The following is a 23,307-nucleotide window of genomic DNA, read 5'->3' as shown; positions in this document are numbered from 1 at the left end:
GTTCCAAAATTGCTTGATGGGTAGACCAGGCGCTGGTGTCAGTGCATAGCTTTCCAGGGAGAGTACTTTGAAGGTGACGATAGTGATATTCAGCAATGAGATATGTAGCAGCTTTTCTAGAATGGTTCGTGAACCTAATTTTCAGACCGCATATACGAAAGGGCACAGGAACCAAGTTAAAGAGCTCCCTTTGGCCAAAGTTGGAAAAATTTAAGCAACAAATAACCCTGCATTGGACCCAAGGGAAGTATGCAAGAGTCCATCCTGATATATTAATAAATAAATGGCTGAATAAGTTAATAAATGGGGGATAAGAGATGTGCTCCAGGTAATTTATGTAGATACTCTACCCCTAAAGAGGTGAAGCATAACTCCCTACTCCTTAAGTGTGGACAGTGACTTCCTTTCAAAAGAATGACACGCAGTAGTGGGAAACTGCGGGGGTGGGGGCAGGGAGGTGGGAGTGACAGTAGTCAAAATCGGCCTGGGGGGGGCACACCTCATCAACAAGGGTACCTGCACAATGAATATTTGAGTACCCAACCCTGAATTGTACCCCACAATTTTAAAATTAAAAAAATTTAAAAGTTAAAAAAAAGAATGATACAAAAATGGGGAAAGAAGAAAAGTAATTTTACAGTGAAGAAACCTGACAAGCAGTACTTCAGCCAAGTGAAAAAGGTCAACATGTGATAAATCATGCTGTCAGTGTGTACCTTCAATATAAGATAAAAATGGCACTCTACTTATATTATCTTCCTCCCTTCTCCGCAAAAGACTTAACTCCTATATAATCACGAAAACACAACTGACAAATCTAAATTGAGAGACACTCTACAAAATATCTGACCAATAATCTTCAAAACTGTCAAAGTCTTCAGAAAGAAGAAAAGGGAGAAACTGTCACAGTCAAGAGGAACCTAAGGAGATATGACAACTAAACAGAATGTGGTATCCCAGATGGGATGCTGGAAAAAAAAAATGTATATATTAGATAGAAACTAAAAATACCTGCGTAAGTGATATACTTGAGTTAATAATAATGTAGAGATATCTGTACATTAATTATATCAAATGTTTAAAATGGGGGAAATTGTGTGCAGGGGTATGTTGAAATTCTCTGTGCTGTCTCCTCAATTTTGCTGTAAATCTGAAACAGTTCTAACAAGAAAATCGATTCAAATAAATGACAGGTTTGGGATAACTAGAAATCCTATGGTTTACATTTATCCCTCAAACAAGCATGTGTTGGAAACCCAATCTGCACCACAGCAGTTTAAAGAGGTGTGCCCTAGTGAGAGGTGATTAGGCCACCAGGTCTCTGCCTCATGTATGGATTAATACCTTTATTGAGGGAGTGGGTTCCTTATAAAAGGATGTTTGGTCTCCTTCTCCCTTTCTCATCCTCTTGCCTTTTGCCACGGAATGATGTAGCAAGAGAGGCTACACCAGATGCCAGCGCCTTGATATTGGACTGCCCAGGCCCTAGAACTATGATACATTAGTTTATTTTCTTTATAAATTACCTAGTCTCTGGTATTGTGTTATGGCAGCACAAAATGAACTAAGACACCTATATTCTGTGCTTCATTCCTATTCATATTACCAGCTTATTTTATGACGTTGAGCAATCAGCTATGACTTGGTTTGCAACAATGGTTGAGAAATTACAAGTCCATATCCAAACTCTGCTTTAGGTAAAATACTATGTTGCTTAAAGAATAAAAAATCCCGCCAGGCGCGGTGGCTTAAGCCTGTAATCCCAGCACTTTGGGAGGCCGAGGTGAGCGGATTGCCTGAGCTCACAGGTTCGAGAACAGCCTGGGCAGCTTAGTGGAACCGCAGCAATACAATAAATTTTTAGAAGGTTTTCGGGCATTTGTAGCACACGCCTGTAGTTCTGGCTACTTGGAAGGTTGAGGCAGAAGGATCGCCTGAGCCCAGTGGGTCGACGCTGGGGTGGCCGTGAACGTGCCACTGCACTCCAGCCTGGGCGACGAAGTAAGATTCCAACTCAAAAAACAAAAAATAAAAATAAAAAAGAATAAAAAATCCCATAGGAGATTGTGACTGCCTACCAAAAAAAGGCTTGTCGAGATGGGGTTGGAGGATATACACATAAAAAGACAAATAGTAATTATGATAAGCACCAAGTAAATATGAGTGTTATGTAAGTTCAGAAAGATTGGTGTAGATTTGATGAATCTGAAAATGAGCCATAGAGAAAAGAGTGTAAGATTTGGAGAGGTGGAAGGAAGAAAGGGCAGAAATGTAATGAGTGTAGAAAGTTAAAGCCATCCAGATGAAGAGGAAAAAAGCCCAGAGAATTCAGATGGAAGCAGCTGGAGCATTTCTAACTGTGGAGCGTCTTAAAACCAGTTTACGAAATATAGACATTATCCCTACTTGCAATGTCCTAAAAATACTGACCCATGTAGCAACGAGCTTATCAATTATAATATTCCAGCCAAGAAGAACTTGGTATATGTAGAGCGAATCATAATTTTAAAAATAAAATCAATATTAATAACTTTTATAATGTTTTGTATTCCAAGAAGTTCAAGACAATTCTCAAACATAATTTCACATAACTTTTTAATAAAAATTATTGAAAGTAGGCCGGGCTCGGTGGCTCAGCCTGTAATCCCGCGATTTGGGAGGCTGAGGTGAGTGGATTGCCTGAGCCCGCGGGTTCGAGGCCCGCCTGGGCAGCGAGACCTCATCTCTACAATAAATCAAAAAATCAGCCGGGCGTGGTAGTGCATGCCTGTAATTCCGGCTACTCGGAAGGCTGAGGCAGAAGGATCGCCGGAGCCCAGCAGGTCGAGGCTGCAGTGGCCGGGAGCGGCTGCTGCACTCCAGTCTGGGTGACAGAGTGAGACTCCAACTCAAAAAAAAAAAAAAAAAAAAATTACTGAAAGTAGTAAAAGCTTGAGCCAGAAAATACCCATATAAAAGAACAGGAAATGCACTTTCTGAGATGACTATGAGTATAAAATTTGGATTCACAGAATCTTATAGAAAAAGATTTTTCTCTTGGTTCACCTACATCATCTACTAGGTGACTTAAGCATTTTTAAAAAGATTAGAGGAACTGGAAAAATTCCAGTAGATTTTATATTTTCAAGACCTGTATAGAGGAAAGAAATACAAGTTGGAGCAAAACAAGATATAATTAATTTGATTAGATATTAAAGTATTTTATTATTTAAATATTTTACTTACATAAATAGCAATGTCTATATGATGCAGAATAGAATATTGTCTGAGATTCTTTTGTTCATATCTTAAAAATAAACCAGGTTCCAGGATGTCCTATCTTCTTTTCTCCTTTACAACCTTGAAAGGTACAAGTATTAAGCCCAGCATCTCAAAAGGGAGCACCAGTTAATGAACCCGCAGTTCATCCAACTCTCACTCTCAAACACCAAACACAAACTCCGTCACAATTTTTGGGAAACCTGCTCACATTTAAGAAAGTTTTAGGCTGAGCTCGGTAGCTCGGTCTGTAATCCCAACACTTTAGGAGGCCGAGGTGAGTGCACTGCCTGAGCCCAAGGGTTCGAGGCCCACCTGGGCAACTTGGCGAGATCTCCTCTCTACAATAAATCAAAAATTAGCCGGGCGTGGTAGTGCGCACCTTTAGTTCCAGCTACTTGGAAGGCTGAAGCTGAAGGATCGCTAGAGTCTAGCAGATTGAGGCCACGGTGGCTGGGAGCATGCCACTGTACTCCAGTCTGGGCGACAGAGTAAGACTCCAACTCAAAAAAAAAAAAAAAGAATGTTCTGCATTAAAGAATAATAATGATAACGCCTGATATTTATTAAAAAAAACTTATTGCTTACCTGATGCTTTCACATACATTGTCTTTCGACTTTGGACTTCACAGCTAGGGTAAAACAAATCATGAATGTATAGGAAAAAAAAAAAGATTTGGAGTATTGCAATGATTTCACCAAGATCTGATGCCTAACAAGCGGTATGACTTACTAGTTGTATCACCAAAGCTTCATTTCAGAGCATTGAGGCTTCATTTCAGAGAAGGACTGCTAAACAGAGAGGGACTGTTAAATACCACTGCCCTATAACAATTTTTATTTCATTTCATTTCAGCAATTTGCCAGGAGAAGGAATGGCTTCCTGCTGGAGGGTCAGAGATTATATCAGCAGCAATTATGATGAGATTCTGCCGAGAGCATTAGTTCATTGTCTATTGCTCAGGATAAATTCTATGAAAGTTGTGTGCAGAGGGTATATAGGTTTGGAGGAGTTAGAATGAAAAAGTCTGCTGTGTGATCACTGAGCATCAAAGGTTTCAAATCGGCCTGTACCTCACCCTGCCAGTAACACGGCTCTTGATTTTTTCTTGATGATTAAGCTTTAATTCAGTGACCAGTTCAATACCTTACCTAAATCTTCCTTCAGAAAAAGTCCCTAATACTTCGTCTCACTATGCTGCATCCCCAGGAATCAAGAATGGCCTTCTTTTTGCCTTCCTTTTCAGCTATATTTATTTCCAGAGCCACCATCCTCCCATCGAGTCTGGACCCTGACACTTAAGCTCTTCTATTTATTCACCCATTGACTGCTATCTAAGCCTGCCACTATCAGTTGATCCTCCCAAATATTGATTTCCCACCCAGATGCTCTCATATTGCCTCACACAGCCCACCTCTAACAATCCTGGCACCCACGCATGGTTGACAGAAAACTCTAAAATAAACTTCAAGTGTCAGTAGCCAAGAGATAGTTGTCTGACGTTGATTTCAAATTCTTAAATTTCCCCAATAAATAGCCTTATACTGTCTCATCATTAACCCCACCGTTGGACTTGCGTGTGATCTTTTCTTTTTTAAAAATACATTTTTAGTATTTTTTAAGGAAATTTTTCTCCTGGCAAAACATTACATACAAATTTTAGAGAATGTAAAAGAGAAAAAAAAAAAGCTATAAGAATCACACATATTTTTAAATTAATTTCTCAGCGAATATTAATAATATGAATCATATGGCAAAGGTTTGTTTTGATAATTTCACTTAGTGGTTTATCATGAACATTTTCTCCTGACATCAATAATTCTCTGAATGCCTTTGGGTGCTGTGTGATTTTCCATCATGTGAAAACATTTATTTAATCATTGCCCTCAGCCGGGCTCGGTGGCTCAGCCTGTATTCCCGCGCCTTTGGGAGGCTGAAGTGAGTGGATTGCCTGAGCCCGCGGTTCGAGACCCGCCTGGGCAACTTGGCGAGACCTCATCTCTACAAGAAATCAAAAAACCAGCTGGGCATGGTAGCGCACGCCTGTAGTTCCAGCTACTCAGAAGGCTGAGGCGGAAGGATCGCCAGAGCCCAGCAGGTCAAGGCTGTGGTGGCCGGGAGCGGCCACTGCACTCCCGTCTGGGCGACAGAGTGAGACTCCAACTCAAAAAATAAAAAAAAAATCCTGAGATCTTTTTTCTCTTAGCTTATGGAAACTGCTCGAAGGTGAGGTTAAACTGGGACAATAAAGCATTATCAAGGGCACAGAAAAAGTAACATATCCTTTGACCATATTCTCATTAACATTAAAATGGAAAATGTCCTGAGAGTCATCTCAGGTGGAAAAATCACTACACACCCAGGCACCTCAGCCTTTCCAGGCCACAGAGCAAATGAGGAGAGGATTCTCTCCACGCCACAAGTAAAGGATTGTCCTGAAAACAATACCAAACTTAATTCAAACGCTGCCCTGATTTCCAACACTGAAAAGGAAGTGCTAATGACATTTTTAGAAATACAAATCAAAAATTACCAAAAGTAAATCTCAAAACAGATCAGGCCATGTAAGTTTTCTCTACACCCAAATCTTAGTCTTCTCACACTTCCATGAAAAGATAGACGTCTGTGTTCTAACCCAGGAGCTGGAAGACCCAACCTTTGTTCTACAAAACTACCAATCTCCAAACTCTTTGACTATCCCTGGATATCCAATGAAACAAGGAGCAGATTTTTTTTTAAGTGCTACAGAATCAGGGATGAGCCAAAATCATGTATGTTTATTTGTTTAATTCCAACGTTTAAAAAAAGAGGACACTTGCATAGAATTATTTGTTTCTAGTAACTTCCAATCAGAAATGGAACTTGCTGAAGAAAATAAATTACTCTTAGCAACATAAATAATTAACCAGGCACAAAATCTGCCAAAAAGTCCACCAGACTCTAAAATACTAGAAGACACGAATTGACTTGACCATTCTTGTATCCCCAGCGTCCTGCCCACTGTCTGGACCACAATATTCAGCCACAATAGCAAACTCAGTTAACGTTAAACTGGACAGAAAAGCATAACTGTGAACATTTTGCATATCCCAATGCAATAGAATAAAAGAATGAATGGCAAAATAAAGCAAATGATGTGTTTTTTTAAGCAGCTAGGGGGCAAGCTCTACAAGTAAGAAAATGTATTTGTGAGACTTTTCCTCAGAGGTCTCAAAATCCTCATCAAAAAAATAGCCATAAATACCAAGCACTTTCATCAATTGTGCATAGAAACCTGTAATTCTAAGGCAGGGCTCAGTGGCTCGTGCGTGTAATTCCAGCACTTTAGGAGGCTGAGGAAGGAGGACTGCTTGAGCCCAGAAGAGTGAGACAAGCCTAGACAACACAGCGAGACCTTGTCTCTACAAAAAATCAAAAAATGAGGTGTGGTGGCATGCACCTGTAGTCCCAGCTACTGAGGACACTGAGATAGAAGGATGGGATAAGCCGTGGTCATGCCACTGTACTCCAGCCTAGGCAACAGAGAGAGACTTTGACTCAAATAAAATAAAATAAAATAAAATGACAAAAGAAGAAACCTGTGATTCTAAACATCAAGCAGAAAAGACAGAATAAATAAATAAGGTACAGTGCCAAGCACTTCGTATTTGTTGCTAGGATTAATAAAACATTTTAGGAAAGTTGCTGAAAATAAAACTAACATATAAAAATCAATTGCATTCCAAAACACAAGCAACAAAAAAAGTTATAAAATATAATAAAGATACTACTTTAAAATAGCATTAAAAACACAAAGTAGTGAAGAATGCATTTAACAAAATATATGCAATGCCTTTATGAAAAAATATTAAAGCTCCATTTAAAATATTAAAGAAAACTAAACAGATGGATAGATAGACCGTATTTGTGTATTAGGAAATTATATATTATATAAATGTCAGTTCTACCCAAACTGATCTAAAGAATCAATACAATTACAAATAAAGAATCAATGGGTTATTTTTGGTGAAGGTAGTGGTTTGTTTATATCTATCTATCTATCACAAGCTAATTCTAAAATAAGTCTGTTGGGAGAAAAAATAGCCAAAAAGAGGGAAGACATTCCTAAAGAAAAACAAGGTAAAAGGTCTTGTCTTGCCAGATATTGAGACTTACAATATTTAAGCTGTAAATAAAATATTAAGACTCTCCAGCTGCAGTTTAAGATGGTGTGGATACTCAATGATCTATCACAGAAACACAGAACAGAGTACCATATGTTCTTACTCATAAGTGAACCTTGAACAATTATCCTAATACTATAAGAAAGGGATTGGTAGTAGTAGGAAACTGTCAGGGGAGGGGGAGTGGTTTGGCAGTTGAGGGAAACTGCTAGGGGAGGAAGAGTCATACTTCATCAACAAGGGTAAGTGCATAATCAGCGTTTGTATACCTAACCCTGAGTTGTACCCCACATCTTTATAATTAAAAAAAAAAAAGGAAAAAAAGAAAAGGTGGTGTGGATTGGGAATAGACAAATAGAACAGGAGCAATATAGTAGACCCAGAATCAAAGACATATGGAAACTTGATTTATTACAGACCTGAATTAAAGGTCAGTCGAAAAATAATGAACTTTTCAGTAAACAGGGCTGAAACAAAATGGGGGAAATCACATTAGGCTCCTACTGATACCATATACAAAATATTCTATGTGGATGAAAGAACTAAATGTAACAGATATATAATTTTACACAATTTAAGTACACAATTTTAAGAAGATAAGAGAAAATAATACCCTAGTGTAGGGAACAATTTTTTTTTTTTTTGAGTTGGAGTCTCACTCTGTCACCCAGACTGGAGTGCAGTGGCCGCTTCCGGCCACCGCAGCCTCGACCTGCTGGGCTCCGGCGATCCTTCCGCCTCAGCCTTCCAAGTAGCCGGAATTACAGGCATACGCTACCATGCCCAGCTTTTTTTTTTTGATTTATTGTAGAGATGAGGTCTCGCTGCCCAGGCGGGTCTCGAACCCGCGGGCTCAGGCAATCCACTCACCTCAGCCTCCCAAAGGCGCGGGATTACAGGGAACAATTTTTTAAACATAAAAAGCCCAAATCAAAAAGAGAAATGTTGATATACTACATGATATCAAAATCAAAAATTTCTATCTATCAAAAGATACCATATTTTAAAAAGTGAAAATTCAAGTCACTAATGAGAGACAAATATTGTCTGTCATTAGTACATTAAAATATCAGCATAAAAAATATATATAAAGCTTATGTGGCAACCAGAAAATTATAAATTAATAAGCAATGTGGCAACTTTTCACAAATAACAGAGGCCCAAAAATGTGGAAAATGTAATTTGAAAAATATTGACGTTATGTGGTAGGGTGTAAGTATGTGCATATATTGTAAGCCAACAATACAACTCCTAGATAAATTAAAGAAACAACTCCTATAAATTAAAGAATTCACAAGAGTATTCATTCAACTTTCCTAGTAACCGTGAAATGCAATCCAAGAATAGAACTGATAAATAAATTGTGATGTATCCAGTTTGTAGAATACTATATAGCAATGAAAATAAATGAACTCCAACTGTATGCAACAACACAGACGAATGTCAAGAATATAATGTTCAGGGGAAAAGCAAGTTACAGAATTTCAAGCATGATGATTTCACTTGTAGAACTTCAAATGCATGAAAAAAATCAAACACTATACTATGAAGGATACAGAAATATAGACAAAGCTATGAAGAAAAAGCAAGGGAATGTTAACCACAAAATCCAAATAGTATCTACCCTTCAGGAAACACAGACAAGGATGATAAATAAGACAGGCACTTAAGGAGCTTCAAAGGCATTTGATCTCTTTCTTAACCTGAGTGGTAGGTATGTAAGTGACTGCTGCATTTTCTCTCTCTACACCTTATGCATATTTTATAAATAGTTTTGGTTCATATGCAATATGTAACAAAAATAAAACAAAAACGATAGTGCTGTCTTCAGTTCTTCACAATGTCCTTGGGCTGATAACTTTTCTGTTTAAAGCTATTTCTCGGTTTGTAAAAAGAATTTTAGCAATATCTATGACACATGGCCATGTGAAAATGCAGCAGAGTTTGAAATAGTATCTGGCATATAGTAGGTAGTTAATAATTGTTAATTATCATAATTATTATCATCAGTATCATTGTCTCTGTTATGACCGATGCAATCATCATTGTGGCCAAAACAATCTACAGCCTCTCTGCTTATCCAATGCTTTAATCCTATCTACAGCCAATAAAAACAAATTCAATTGATGAATTACATCTTTACTCAACTACTTTTAAAATCTTATATATCCTGTTGCTCTCGTCACTATAAATCCATTTCTCCCAAAACAAAGCCACTCATCATTGAATTTGATTACAATACCACATATAGTGAGTGAAAATCTCAAAGACAATCATTTCTCTACACCTAGCATATTTCCCTATGTGACCAGCACATTTGAATGAGCTCAGGAGATGCTTGTAGAATGAATGATGGCTTGAAAAATGAATGAATTAAGGAGTAAAGAGACTTGGGGGATTTTTGTTCAAGTTGAAGGTCAGAGCAGAATGTTTGCCTCTCATTTATTCAAAGACAACAGTTCCATTAAAATGACAAAAATCAACACAAAAAGGAATAAATCTATAAAAAGAATCAGGGGTTCAGCAGTCAAATTACTGAATTCCTAAGAGAGAGAAAGTTGCTGGGAAACGTGTTAAGCATGAAACAGAATATAGAAGCAGCTGTTAACTAGAAAATGAGAACTGTGAACACGCTCTGTGCTAACGTCAGCAGAGACAGTTGATGGCAGAAAAAAGAATGCTCAACAGAGGGCAGGTGGCAAGTCTGTCTTTAGGATGGCTACCCAAGGAGACCCCCACTCTCTACCAAAACACAAAAACAGAGTCACTAGCAGCTTAACATTTATACTAGGGGGAGAAAAAAGAAAAACAATCGAAAAGACCTCGTTCTGAAGATCTAATACTTGCTGCAGAAACTAGACTATTGATGCTGAAGTTTGTACCTACCTATTCTGGCATTAATAAGTTCTTAGCCTAAAAGGAAGTCTTCTGTTCATTCACCCTAGAACACAGACTGACAATTTATAATCCACATGCAGAGAGTTTCCAATAAACCTCTCTAATTAGGAGATACTGATGTGGAAAACATATATATATGAAATACCAGAAAAAGAAATCATACTACCTACCTAGTTGATCAGTCTAGTTGTGTACTACTAATATGAGCAGAAAAATTGGAAATAATTGAACCAATTACTTTCATGAAAGAGAAAGACCAGTGATTTAAAAATTCAAAACTAGCCAGGCTCGGTGGCTCAGCCTGTAATCCCACGCCTTTGGGAGGCTAAGGTGAGTGGATTGCCTGAGGCCGCGGGTTCGAGACACGCCTGGGCAGCAAGACCTCATCTCTACAATAAATCAAAAAATCAGCCGGGCGTGGTAGCGCATGCCTGTAATTCTGGCTACTTGGAAGGCTGAGGCGGACGGATCGCCGGAGCCCAGCAGGTCGAGGCTGTAGTGGCCAGGAGCGGCCACTGCACTCCAGTCTGGGCGACAGAGTGAGACTCCAACTCAAAAAATAAAAAAAAAATTAAAAAATTTAAAAAAAATAAAAATTCAAAACTACTTCAGAAGAAAGCAAATAGCAAAAATGAGATTATAGTTATCAATGAAGTTTAATAAATTAATGCTAGATAGCTAGCATTCATTTAGGATTTACTGCATGCCAAGTTCTGAACTGAGAGCTTTATATGATTAATCAAATTTAATCTTCCTAGTGTCCCTATAGAATTGTAGACAGAAAGCCCTAGATTCAAAGAAATTATGAAAAAGTTTTAAATGGAACATAGTAAGTGGCTGAGCCAAGATTTGCAGCTGAGTCCTCTCTCTCCAAAGCCTCTGTTCTCAGCCTTATGCTACACTGCCTTCTGAAACACAACATCTATAAAACAAGAAGAGTCTGCTATATAATGAGAGTACAAAAATGCTTCCATATATATCAGTCATGATGACCAAGAGGAAAACTGGAAGATACAGTCAAGGAATTTTCCCAGAACATAGAGCAAAAGGAAAGAAAAAAGAAAATTTGAGCTAAAAGAGAAGAGATATAAAAGATATACATCTTAGGAACTGAAGTTCTACAAAATGTAGACGGAAAGATATGTGTTTTAACATTAAGAGAAATCATCAAATCTCCCAGCTCAGGTAATGATAAAAGAAAAAATACCTAGGCATACTTCCATGCCATTTTACACCCCCAACATAAAGAGAATATACTAAATGCTTCCAAAGTGAAAGAAAATAATAAAAGGTCACTAATTTAGAAAACTAATTTATTTTTCCATTGTCATCAATAAATGCTTAGAAATAAAATTAGAGTAATGCCTTCAGAGTTTATGGAAAATATTTCGAGCATAGATTATCTATTTTCAAATATGACATAAAATAAATATAGTGTCAGATATACAAGAATTCAGAAAATGTATCTCTCACGTACTGTTCTAAGGAAGTCAGGTTAGGACAGCCTCATTAAAAGAAGAAATCAAGAAAAAGAAACTCCACCATCAACAACAGAAATAAACCAGAAAAAAGGTAAAAAAGAATCCTGGTTATGTAGCAAGCCTGAAAAGCCATTGGTTTTAATTAAGACCTGAAAACACTGGGCCACCAGTAAAAAAAACCTCAAAAAAACAAACAAACATAGATTCCAATCAGTATAAAAAATAACTCAAGTGAGATTAGTGATATCATAATACTGTTACCAAAAGAAAGGATAGAGAAGGAGTATCAGAAACACTGGGAAAAAATATTTTTAAAATTTTACATATGAAAACAAACCACAATATGGCATGAGTTTGAGCAGTTAGTGGAGCATAAGAAAACAGTTCTCATTTGACCTTAATAACAGATGCAGGGGGCATGAGAAGTAGGTAGTTAGGACCATGAAGAAGGAAAATAATCTTAGTTCATCTTCTCTAGAATTTACTTAAAGCATGAAAAAATGTATTATGGTTTCAGGACAGAATTTGTTATGGTTTCAGAACAGAATGTTTTCTTGGTAATATGTGAGCAAAGTTACAGCTAACAGAGGTTGGACGTTGGAGTTGGATAAAAGTGTAGGGAAAGAGAAGAGGTGCTAATATCCTCCCAAACATGATGAGGAATAAGGAGACCCAATCTAAAGACTAGAAAACAAGAGTTAATATTAAAGTGTAATATTAAAAGTTATACAGCTACCTGATTGAATAACTTTTCTGAAAAATATAGCTACTCAAAATTGCCTAGGGATGGAAATTGTGTGGGAGAGCTTGTATAATGAGATAAACCACCAGATTTCACAGTGAAAAGTTGAGATAATATCTAAAATTGATAAATCAATTAGTAGGTAAGCAAATTATTTAAAGTTACAGCATTAACTAATGGAAGACCCCCAAAGAGAAATGGTTTAATTGTCAAAATGTTTGTAAAAATAGGACTGTGAGAGATGGTTGCTTTTCTTGACAAGTACTTTGGTCATACTGGACATTACTCATGTGCACATAATACACTGATATATATTTTAAAAATAATGAATGCATTTGTTTAAAAAACACTAGATTTAAGCACTAGGATTCATGTACATGGGTATCATAAAAGATGTAACCAAAAGTAATTCTCAAATGCAATCTCCGTTAAAAGATTTCTGACTAACATTATTTACACAAGCTACTTATAAAGTCTCGTTTCTCTTTTCCGTACATATATTTCAGGATGTCTTTCTCCCCATTACCTTCTGAAACTCATTGGTCCAAATATATTTTGAATATCCATGTGTATTTTCAGCAATTTTAAATCATACATATAAAAAGTGTACATTAATAAAAAAATTGGGCAATTCCAAAAATAGATGGAACAAATGGTCATAATCACTCTTCCGAAGCAACCACTTTGAATACTTTGGCAATTATTTTCATTGTTTAACATAACTGAAATCAGATCACAACTCACATTTTGCATTCTACTTTCCAAAATTAATATAAATATTTTTCATGTTATTAAAAGGATTATTAAATATCACCTTTTAAATAAATTTTGGTTTATTAAATCAAAGGCATAAGAATGGTACATAACCAATGTAGAAAAGTCAAACAGAGAAAAAACATAGAAGAGAATATAAGAATCTTTCATGATCTATAATCCAGAGGTATTCAGCTTTAACATTGTCACACATTTCTTTCCATATTTTCTCTGTATATACACAGTCTTTTTAATAGTGGATCTACTATATCTCCAAGTTTGCTTTCTGCTTTTTAAACTAAATATCATAATAAAAGTATTCCTCCCATACATAAACTTCTTCAGAAACATCTTTTACATGTTTTATTCATCAAATTTTAATTAACATTTTTCCTGCTAAGTACTTTTTTTGTTCTTGCAATATTTTCATTATTCAAATTATAAGTAATGACACAATGAATACATTTGTGAATAAAATCTTTGTCTCTTTTGTATTATTTTTACAGTTTAGTTTTCAGCAGTCTAAATATTGAATCTAAAAAAGAGTCCAATAAATTTAGACTGTAGAAAGATCGTTCTGAATACAATAATTAGAAAAGCATTGTAATTTAAGCAGGGTGATTCTCTGACTTGTGTAAAGTATTATTGCATGAATTGAAAAACAATAAGATTGGTGAGAGCTCTGTTCCAGTGCTTTGAAAATCAGAGAGAAAAATGATGCCTTTTAGATTGAATGTACATACAGTATCCTTAGGAATAGCAATCTCCTTTCTCCCAAAAGTGAGTAATAATTTATACCAGGCAAACAAACAACATGGTTTCATTCCTTTTCTGGCCAGTGTATCTCTATGGAAGCAGTATAGCAGGTGAAGATTCTGAGTCAAGTATAAAGTACCAGTCCTTATTTACACTGGTTGTTAAAGAAATTGCTTTAACAAATATGCTTCCTCTCTGGTCCTAGTGATTCTTGCATGGCATCAAGTTAAAGTAATGGTGTATATATGATCAGATGAAAATTGCATCATAAGAAATAGTACAGAATTGCTTTATTAAGAGATATTAAAGAATTAGAATTTTATTAACGTTTATATACAGATTTCTGAAATGACCCAAAGACTTGCATAGAACTCCTAGTGTTTTCACCTCTAAAGGCAAAGCACTAATTAATCTTATCATATCGGTTAGCTCATTACCCTGAAAAGATGTTGATAGTATGATACTGGCTTTTGTTTCAGGGATTTGTGTTAATTGCTTATGTGTTATATGTTAGGGGTCCCTTTTAGTATTTCCTCCTTAGCACTATGCTTGAAACTTCTTATATTTTCATGAAGTGATTAAAGGTGATTGGATGGTATTCTGACTCAAGAAAATGGAGGATTACTTCTATTAAAGAAGACAGCATATTGGTCGACATTGGAAGTAAGTCATAAACAAAGAGAGGGTGTCTGAGAGTCCACTGTCCATGGAACAGTTCACTTAAAGCAGGGCTCCCTAACTCCCAGGTCATAAGTAATCCATGGCCCCATCAGGAACTGGGTCACCCAGAACGAGCCGAGCAGGGGGCGAGCAAGCGAAGTTTCATCTGCATTCACAGCCTCTCCCCATAGCTCGCATTGCATTACCACTTGAGCTCTGCCCAGTGTCTGATCAATAGTGGCATTCGATTCTCAGAGGAGCCTGAACCCTCTTATGAACTGTGCATGTGAGGGATTTAGACTGCATGTTCTAAATGCAGCTGCAAATACAGATCAACATTAGCAGTATCGTTTGACTGCACACCCCATCCCCTGCCATCCATGGGAAAATTGTCTTCCACAAAACCAGTCCCTGGTGCCAAAAAGGCTGGAGACCATAGACTTAGAGGATCTGACAATACATCGATATGGATGAAAAGTAGATTTGGTGGAGAAAAATTGTGCCGAGCTAAAGATGGAAAGGTTGAGCAGAGACAGATCACAAATGGCATTGCATACTAGGTTAAAGTAGTAAGAGATCGACGGAGGCATTTAATCACATGGCATCCAAATGAATCATAAAGAACACTATCATTGGTGAATAATGAAAAAACTGGGGGTAGGGCAAAGAGTGAAAAAAAGGAGGTGGTTGCAGTAATCTAAGCAGGAAATGATAATGACCAAAGTTAAGAAAGTATAACAGGGCCACTGTTAAGAGCTGGACTGATCCCACACCAAAAAAAAAAAAAGCAATGTACCTGTTGAAGTCCTAAACCCCCAGTATCTCAGAATGTGACTGTGTTTGAAGATTAGGTCTTTAAAACATAATTAGCCGGGCTCGATGGCTCAGCCTGTAATCCCGCGCTTTGGGAGGCTGAGGTGAGTGGATTGCCTGAGGCTGTGGGTTCAAGACCCACCTGGGCAACTTGGCGAGACCTCATCTCTACAATAAATCAAAAAATTAACTGGGCGTGGTAGCGCGTGCCTGTGGTTCCTGCTACTTGGAAGGCTGAAGCGGAAGGATCGCCGGAGCCCAGCAGGTCGAGGCTGCGGTGGCTGGATGCGACCACTGCACTCCAGTCTGGGAGACAGAGTGAGACTCCAACTCAAAAAAAAACCCAAAAACAAAAACATAATTAGGTTAAAATGAGGTCATTAAGGCAGGCCCTAATCTAATCTTACTGATGACCTTGTAAGAAGAGGAAATTTAGACACACAAAGAGACACTAGGGTTGTGCATACACAGAGAAAAGACCCTATGAGGACATAGCAAGAGGGTGGTATCTTCAAGTCAAGGAGAGGCCACAGGAAGCAAACCCATCAACTCCTTGAAGACTTCCAGCCTTCAGAACTGTGAGAAAAAAGTCTGTGCTCTTTAAGCCACACAGTCTATGGCCTTTTGTTATGGCATCCCAAGCAAACTAGTTCAGATGACTATAAGAAGGAACCAAAGAGAGATTTAGAAGGTAAAAATCAGAAATTCAGTGATTGCGTATGAGTTTTGATGGAGAAGGCAGAGCGACTCCCAGGTTTTGGGCTTAGCTGGGAAGATATGGAGCCATTTTCTGAGGTAAGAAATTCAACAGGAGGAGCAAGATGGATTAAAAGACAACAAATTCAGTTGTGGACCTGTTGAGTCATATATATATATAATTATGAGACATTCAAGTGGCAAATACCCCATAGTTAGATAAATACATTAATGTGGATCTCAGGAGAGAGAGATTGGCTGAAGAAATTGACTTAGGTGTCATTGACACACAGGTTAATACAGACCCTGCTGCGAAGCAGGAGAATCATTGGTAGAACATAGTAACTTGTGGATGTGAGAATATGGAAATGAAAGGATCACAGATGATCCTATCCTTTCCTTACAAAGATCACTAGGGTTTGGCCTTCAAGTATTGAGACAAACACTCAAATACCTACCTAGAAAACATTCTCTTTCTTCTTTTCAACAGGGATTTTACTTTGGTTCGGGTTTTGGACAGTAATAGGCCAAACCCCAGGGAATGAATCATGTTTGGTACATGACAGTTGTAGTAACCCTGTTTCCTTTTGTCAGAAAACGTTTGGTAGGCATTTGACGTATTCACATCCTTCGGAGATATATCTGGCAAAGACTTTCTTTTTGATAAAAGAGAAAAAATATGTATGAAGAAAATCTTATCTTTTTCTTCCTGAATTTGAGAATTGATGAGGTCATGCTTGCTATTTTGGCAACCACATTATGAGACTAGAGACGGTCAAAAGAAATCACAGATTCACAAAGAAGCCTTCTCAGAGGTCTGAAGTTGTGGAGTTGCTGAACCAATCCTGGAAGCACCTACCTTCTCACTTGTTATGCAAGATAAATAATTCCCCACTATTTATTCCACATTCAGTCAGGAATTCTGCTTCTTGAAGCTAAGAGCATCTCAGTTGGTTCCAGGATTTTCTTCAAAGAGCTCACCTACTAAACTGATATGGAAGATGTCTTGAAAGCATGGGCCAAGATGTCAACTCACTCAGCCTATTCAGGCTGAGAGCCTCTGGCTCTGAGCCTGGAAGTTTCTTTCTCCTCTTTCAGCTTCTGTTTTAAAATAAATGATAATTTTAAAAATAATATTGACTATTTTGTACCCTCTGTGCAAAATAATAAACCTGAATATAATAACTGGTAGGAAGTAAGATAGGAAAGATCAAGAACCAGTTTTTAAAAGTGTGATCTGCAATAAAATGGTGTGTTTTGGGTTTTTTTGCAATAGCCGTCTATTAGTTAACAGGTATAGTATAATTTCAAAAATGTATTCATTTAATAATCAGGTTGTAAATGCTCAACAAATCCTTTATCAATCGAATTTGACATAAAAATTATCAGTAAAATCATTTTTAGTTCTTTATTTTCTTGTTGCATAGTAAATATATTTCACAAAAACTCTTCTTTACATTTATCCATAAAAGAGGGGGGACAATAAAACAATCATCTCTACCACTTTATATTTAAATTCTACTACACAGACGGAACTCTACAAAGTAACTTCCCTTCTGTGGTTTCATGCAGGAATAGAGATAAGAAACATGTCTCTGGTTTCCCAGAGGAATTCCAGTAAACCTTTTAAAACACACACACACACATACACACAAACAGATAATTCTAATTCTCTTTAAACACAGAACAGAAAAATTAGGGAAAGCTCTCAATTCATTTGTTGAAGTGAAAAAAACACTTACATTAATTCTCAATAAGATTACTCAGTGAAAACAAAAATAAAAACCTTCCAGACCAATTTCACTTATGCTATATTTTAAAAAAAATAGCAAATACTGTTTCATCAATATTCTATCAATATTTCAAAATGAAAAGTAGTTCATCATAAGGTTTATTCTAAGATCATATAGTATTAGGAAATGTGCTTATACTATTTATAGTAAATTACTTTCACGTTGAAGTCAGATTGTGACACTTCTCTACTCTAAAACTAGCCAAGACTTCCCATTTCACTCAGAATAAATGCCAACAATTTTTACAGTGGCCTGAAGGGTTTATATAATCTGGCGACTGTTGCTTCTGTGTCTTATTCTCTCTTCTAAGTCACACTGGTCACTCCACGGCTTCTCAAACAATCCAGAAACATCCCTGACTTGCAGTTCATGCACTGCTGTACCCTTGGTCAAGAATCCTCCCCTCAAGTATCTTCAGGGTTAAATCCCTCATCTCCTTCAATGTTTTGCTTAAATGTCACCTTCACAGTGAGGCTTGTGCTGACCACCCTGCTTAAGTTGCAACTCTCCTACTCTGTACTTCTGATTCCCTTTCCCTGCCCTATGTATGTTTTATTTTTTCTGTAGCACTTTCTACAGCATTTTGATATCACCATCTAGAACTGACTCAAAGTATTTCATACAGCATGGTTTTCATTTATTGTCTCTCTCCCATAAACTCTAAGTGGATAGGACTCTGTTTTGTTCAGTTGTATTCTGTATGCCTACAGTGGAACCTGGCACACAATTTTCAACTGATTGTTTTTCAAATAAATGACTGAATGATTACATAATATATGTGAAGAAAAGGCACAATGTATTCCCTTTAAACAGTAAAAAGCCATTCAACAAATAAGTAAATAGAAAGTGATGGCTAAATGCTTAACATGATTTACTTCAAAAACATTCTTGGTGAGGAAACACTGGAGCCTTTCCACTACAGTCAGGTAAAAGGACGCCCACGATCACTATAATACTTAACATTCTATGGGATATATTCGGGGAGTCAGTTAGAAATAGAATGAAATTATAAATAGAAAACGAGTGGATGGAATAAACTGTAACTATTTGTAGATAAGAGGATTATACAACTACAGTTAGAAAGTCTAACAAAAATCTACAAAAATAAACATGAGATTTAGTGAGGTAGTAGAATAGAAGAGGACAGTTGGAATAGAAGAGGACGTTCAACGTGGGTTCACTTATACACAGGTTTTCTTCTGCCTCTGCCATCCCTGAGACAGCAAGACCAAGCTCCTCTTCCCCTTCCTCTTCAGCTTACTCAACATGAAAAATGATGAGAAAAAAAGGACTTTTTGATCACACATTTCCACTTAATGAATAATAACTATATCTTATCTTCTATATGATTTTCTTAATAACATTTCCTTTTTCTAACTTACTTTATTGTAATAAGAGAGCGTGTGATGCATATAGCATACAAACGTCTGTGTTGTCCAAGGCCCAATCGCATTGTCAAGTGAAACAATCAAAAGTGTGGAAGTATTAGTAAGGATGCCATTTTCTTTGCTTAAAAATCGAAGAAAAGAAAAGAAAAACATATGTGTGTTGTAGCTTGTACAAGAAAAACAAACCACTTTTACAACTCTTAGAGCCAATAGGAACTAGAAAAATGAGGGACGGCATTCAGAAAGAGACTTCTCACAGGATATTCCTCTTTATATCTTACACATCCAATAATATGTATGTATTATCTCTTCAAAAATGTAAATACATTTTAAAAGAAAGAAACATCTGTCTCTATAACATGTCAGAATAAAATGTTAAGAGACAAGTTGGAGAGAGAGGAAAAATCAAACACGAAGTCCCTCTGGAGCTCAAATAGAACCAGCAATCACACCTTTCAAGGACTGCCATTCCCATAATGTGGCTACCTCTCAGCATGTTCTTCTGGCAAAAATCATGCATGATGCTATGATACATGGTTGTGGGGTTAAAATCATGCATGATGCTATGATACATGGTTGTGGTGTTAAAATCATGCATGATGCTATGATATATGGTTGTGGTATTGTAGTGAGCTGTCATTTGCTTTTTGCCTTTCTATATAACTTTTTCTTTGTTTGTTTGTGCAGCTAGAGTGTTAGTACCATGAATTCAACTTAATGTGTTCCAACAAACACCAAGTACTGAGTTTGGTTATTAAGCAGAGCCACTGCCTTCGATGACAGCAAATATTGCAAGGCAGGCATGAAATATGGGCTACTTATGGAAGTAAAGAGGTAAAAAAAAAATGATATCAAGAAACTTCCCAAAATAAGTGATGTCTGATATCAATTCTGAAGGTAGACTAGGAACAGAGAAGAGTATATTCCGAGAGGATGACGAGACTGCGTGTGCAAAGTGATAAATGTGTAATGTAATACACATATAAGTTTGGAGAACAGTGTGTGGCTAAAATGAAAATTGGCATTCACTGGGCAAAGGGAGATACTAGGGAAAGGACAATAATAAAATTATCAAGGACCTGGAAAGTTTATGCTTCAAAGTTTAGACTTCATTCTGGAGTGATATGGAGTCAGGATATCTTTCAGCAGGGAGAACACATGACCAGATGCGTGTGTTTACCTGGTTAGCAGTGTGGAAGACACATTGGAAGGGACAAGACCAAAAATACATCCATCCACTGAGATACAATGAGAGTGATGTTTCCCTAGGATTCATCTAAGCATTTGACTCAGCACATGCACAAGAAATTGCCTAGAGTGACACTCAGCTGATGGCCTAAAATATCACTTAGCTCTTTCCTGACTATACCTTAGCTCTCAGAATGAAATAGTGTAGGAATCAATTTACTCGGGCTGCCCTAGCATTTTGGAGTAATGTTTTATCTAAATATGCTGACATTTATACTAGAGTTATTTGAAAATCAAGATTTGTCTTCTATGTCATTTAGAATTCATTTGACTGTGTGTGGGCTGTAACGGTACCCCAGGTAGTGTTTTGATTTTTCAACTTTGTTATAAATATTTAAGTGCCAAGTTCCATCATCTCCCATTACCACCTAAAATAAAAGACTTTACTGGACTCTTGCTATTTCCCCAATAAAAGAGTCCTGTTACTCACTGAGTTTCATAATGAAATACATACATGCACACACATACACACAAACAAGCCATCTACCTGCAGACTAGATTCTTACTTTGGGAAGAGCAGTTGTTCTTTTTACTGTTTCATTTTACTAAATGACAAATGCTGAAAATAATTACCAAATAGGGTCTCACAACAGGTCAGACTTCCTAGGACTCTTGCTTGAAGATTTTTAAGTAAAAATATAGAGAATCCCTGAGACTTCTCAAGTTGAAAGCCAGATAGAGATACATAAGAAAATCCACAGGGCAGTCTCTCAGGAGATTTGTAATACCTGTTTTAAGACTCAAAGAATCATCCAGTCAGGAAGAAAACACTACACAAACTTTTATTTACTAATCCCAACTGTACCCATCTTTTTTTCAGTACAACAGACTACTGTACTTTAGGTAGTAATTATGCATACGTAATTAATAAGAATACAACTGAGTATAAGTGGCAGTAGTCATGCCAGTGGAACTAGGACTTAACAGAGACTGTTTATATGGTAGTAGCCTTTGACAATGCAAACATAAATCATTGTCATTCTTTATAGTTTTTTAACTAATTCATGATCAGAACACCAACAGAAAGTGTCACATAAGAAATAATTTCTTCAGAATGTTTTATTTTTCAATGTCATCAGGATATTTATCTATACAACCCACTATTTTAAACAGTAAAGATTTTTGAAAAAGCCAAAGAACTCTAGAATGAAAATCATTTATATCATTTCGAATGAAATGACAGTGCCTAAGAAAATAATAATGCCATTCCAAATATCTGTGCATTTGTATATCCTAAAATACAATACTCAAAAATCAAATAATCAGATTAATAAGTGAAAAATATATTACTTTCTTATTTTTAGAAATTTTTGTATGTAAATGACTTAGCATCTTAATAAGCATATTAATCATATCAGTAAATAGATTATCAATGAATGGTATTCTGGGATCCTGCATACGGTGAATAAATTTTGATATTAATAAAGCATAAAAAGAAAAATGGTCAGCATTTTCATTTTTAAAAAAGATGTCTGACACATAAGATTCCAAAACATAATTGTATTTCATTATATTGAATTTTCACTTATATAATATAAGATGTTTCAGAGGATGTAGCAGTGCTAAATTTTAATCCTGACGTTGCAATCTGACCTAATACCTAGTCATTTATTTTCATTCCACTCTTTGAAAAAACTCAGGTCTTTCTAAAAGTCCATCTGTTCCAAGAAGCAATACAGAGTTCCATTAGTCTCTCACTCCTTCAACACTGTAATCGAGAAAAATGCTTGATGCTTTGATACATTTCATGTCTTACCCATTTCCAGGTACCTCTACAGTAATAGGTACCATGCCCTGCCCATTTGATATAAATGTAGACTACTGAAGATAGAGTCACAGACTGAACATTCATTTACAAACTATTAATAATATTCTGTCATCATATGAAAAAAATTACTGACTCAAATGCAAAGAAATTGTTTGACCATTCTAGAATATATGCTAGAGCTTATTTCAAAGTGGTGAACGTTGCATAAATTATTCATACTCTCCCTTCCCCAGTATCCTCCTTATGACTGAGTGTCCTGGGTCAACATGACACTGTCAAGCTGTAGTCAGTGACTATAAAAAAGTATTGGTTTTTTTCATGTATAAGGAAAAAAAAAAAAACCTACATGATATAATCTGATCCTGGTCTTAAGAATTTCTCAGCCGGGCGTGGTGACTCAGCCTGTAATCCCAGCAGCACTTTGGGAGGCAGAGGTAAGAGGTTTGCCTGAGACCAGGATTTCGAGACCAGCCTGGGCAATTTGGTGAGACCTTATCTCTACAGTATAAATCACAAAAATTAGCTAGATTGGTTGGTGTGCATCTGTAGTTCTAGCTACTGCAGTGGCCATGAGCATGCCATAAAACAATGTGAATGTACTTAATGTCAATGAATTGTACACTTAAAGATAGTTGAAATAGTAAATTTTGTTATGTATTTTACCAAAAATTTTGAAACTTTATCATCAAAGCATGTGTCAATGATGTTGTTATTTATTACTTAATTATAGAATAATCAAAAGAATGGAAAGTATACTTCCCAATTGTTCACTATGCTGCCACACAAAAACACCTTTTTTTTCTGAGTCAGGGTCTCACTCTGCCACCCAGACTGGCGTGCAGTGGCATGATCACACTTCATCACAGCCTCAACTTCCTGGATTCAGGTG

Source organism: Carlito syrichta, unplaced genomic scaffold, assembly GCF_000164805.1.
Source record: "Carlito syrichta isolate Samal-C Ts95f unplaced genomic scaffold, Tarsius_syrichta-2.0.1 Scaffold304734, whole genome shotgun sequence".
In the NCBI taxonomy this organism is placed as follows: Eukaryota; Metazoa; Chordata; class Mammalia; order Primates; family Tarsiidae; genus Carlito; species Carlito syrichta.
Note: the sequence above shows the minus strand (reverse complement) of the source record.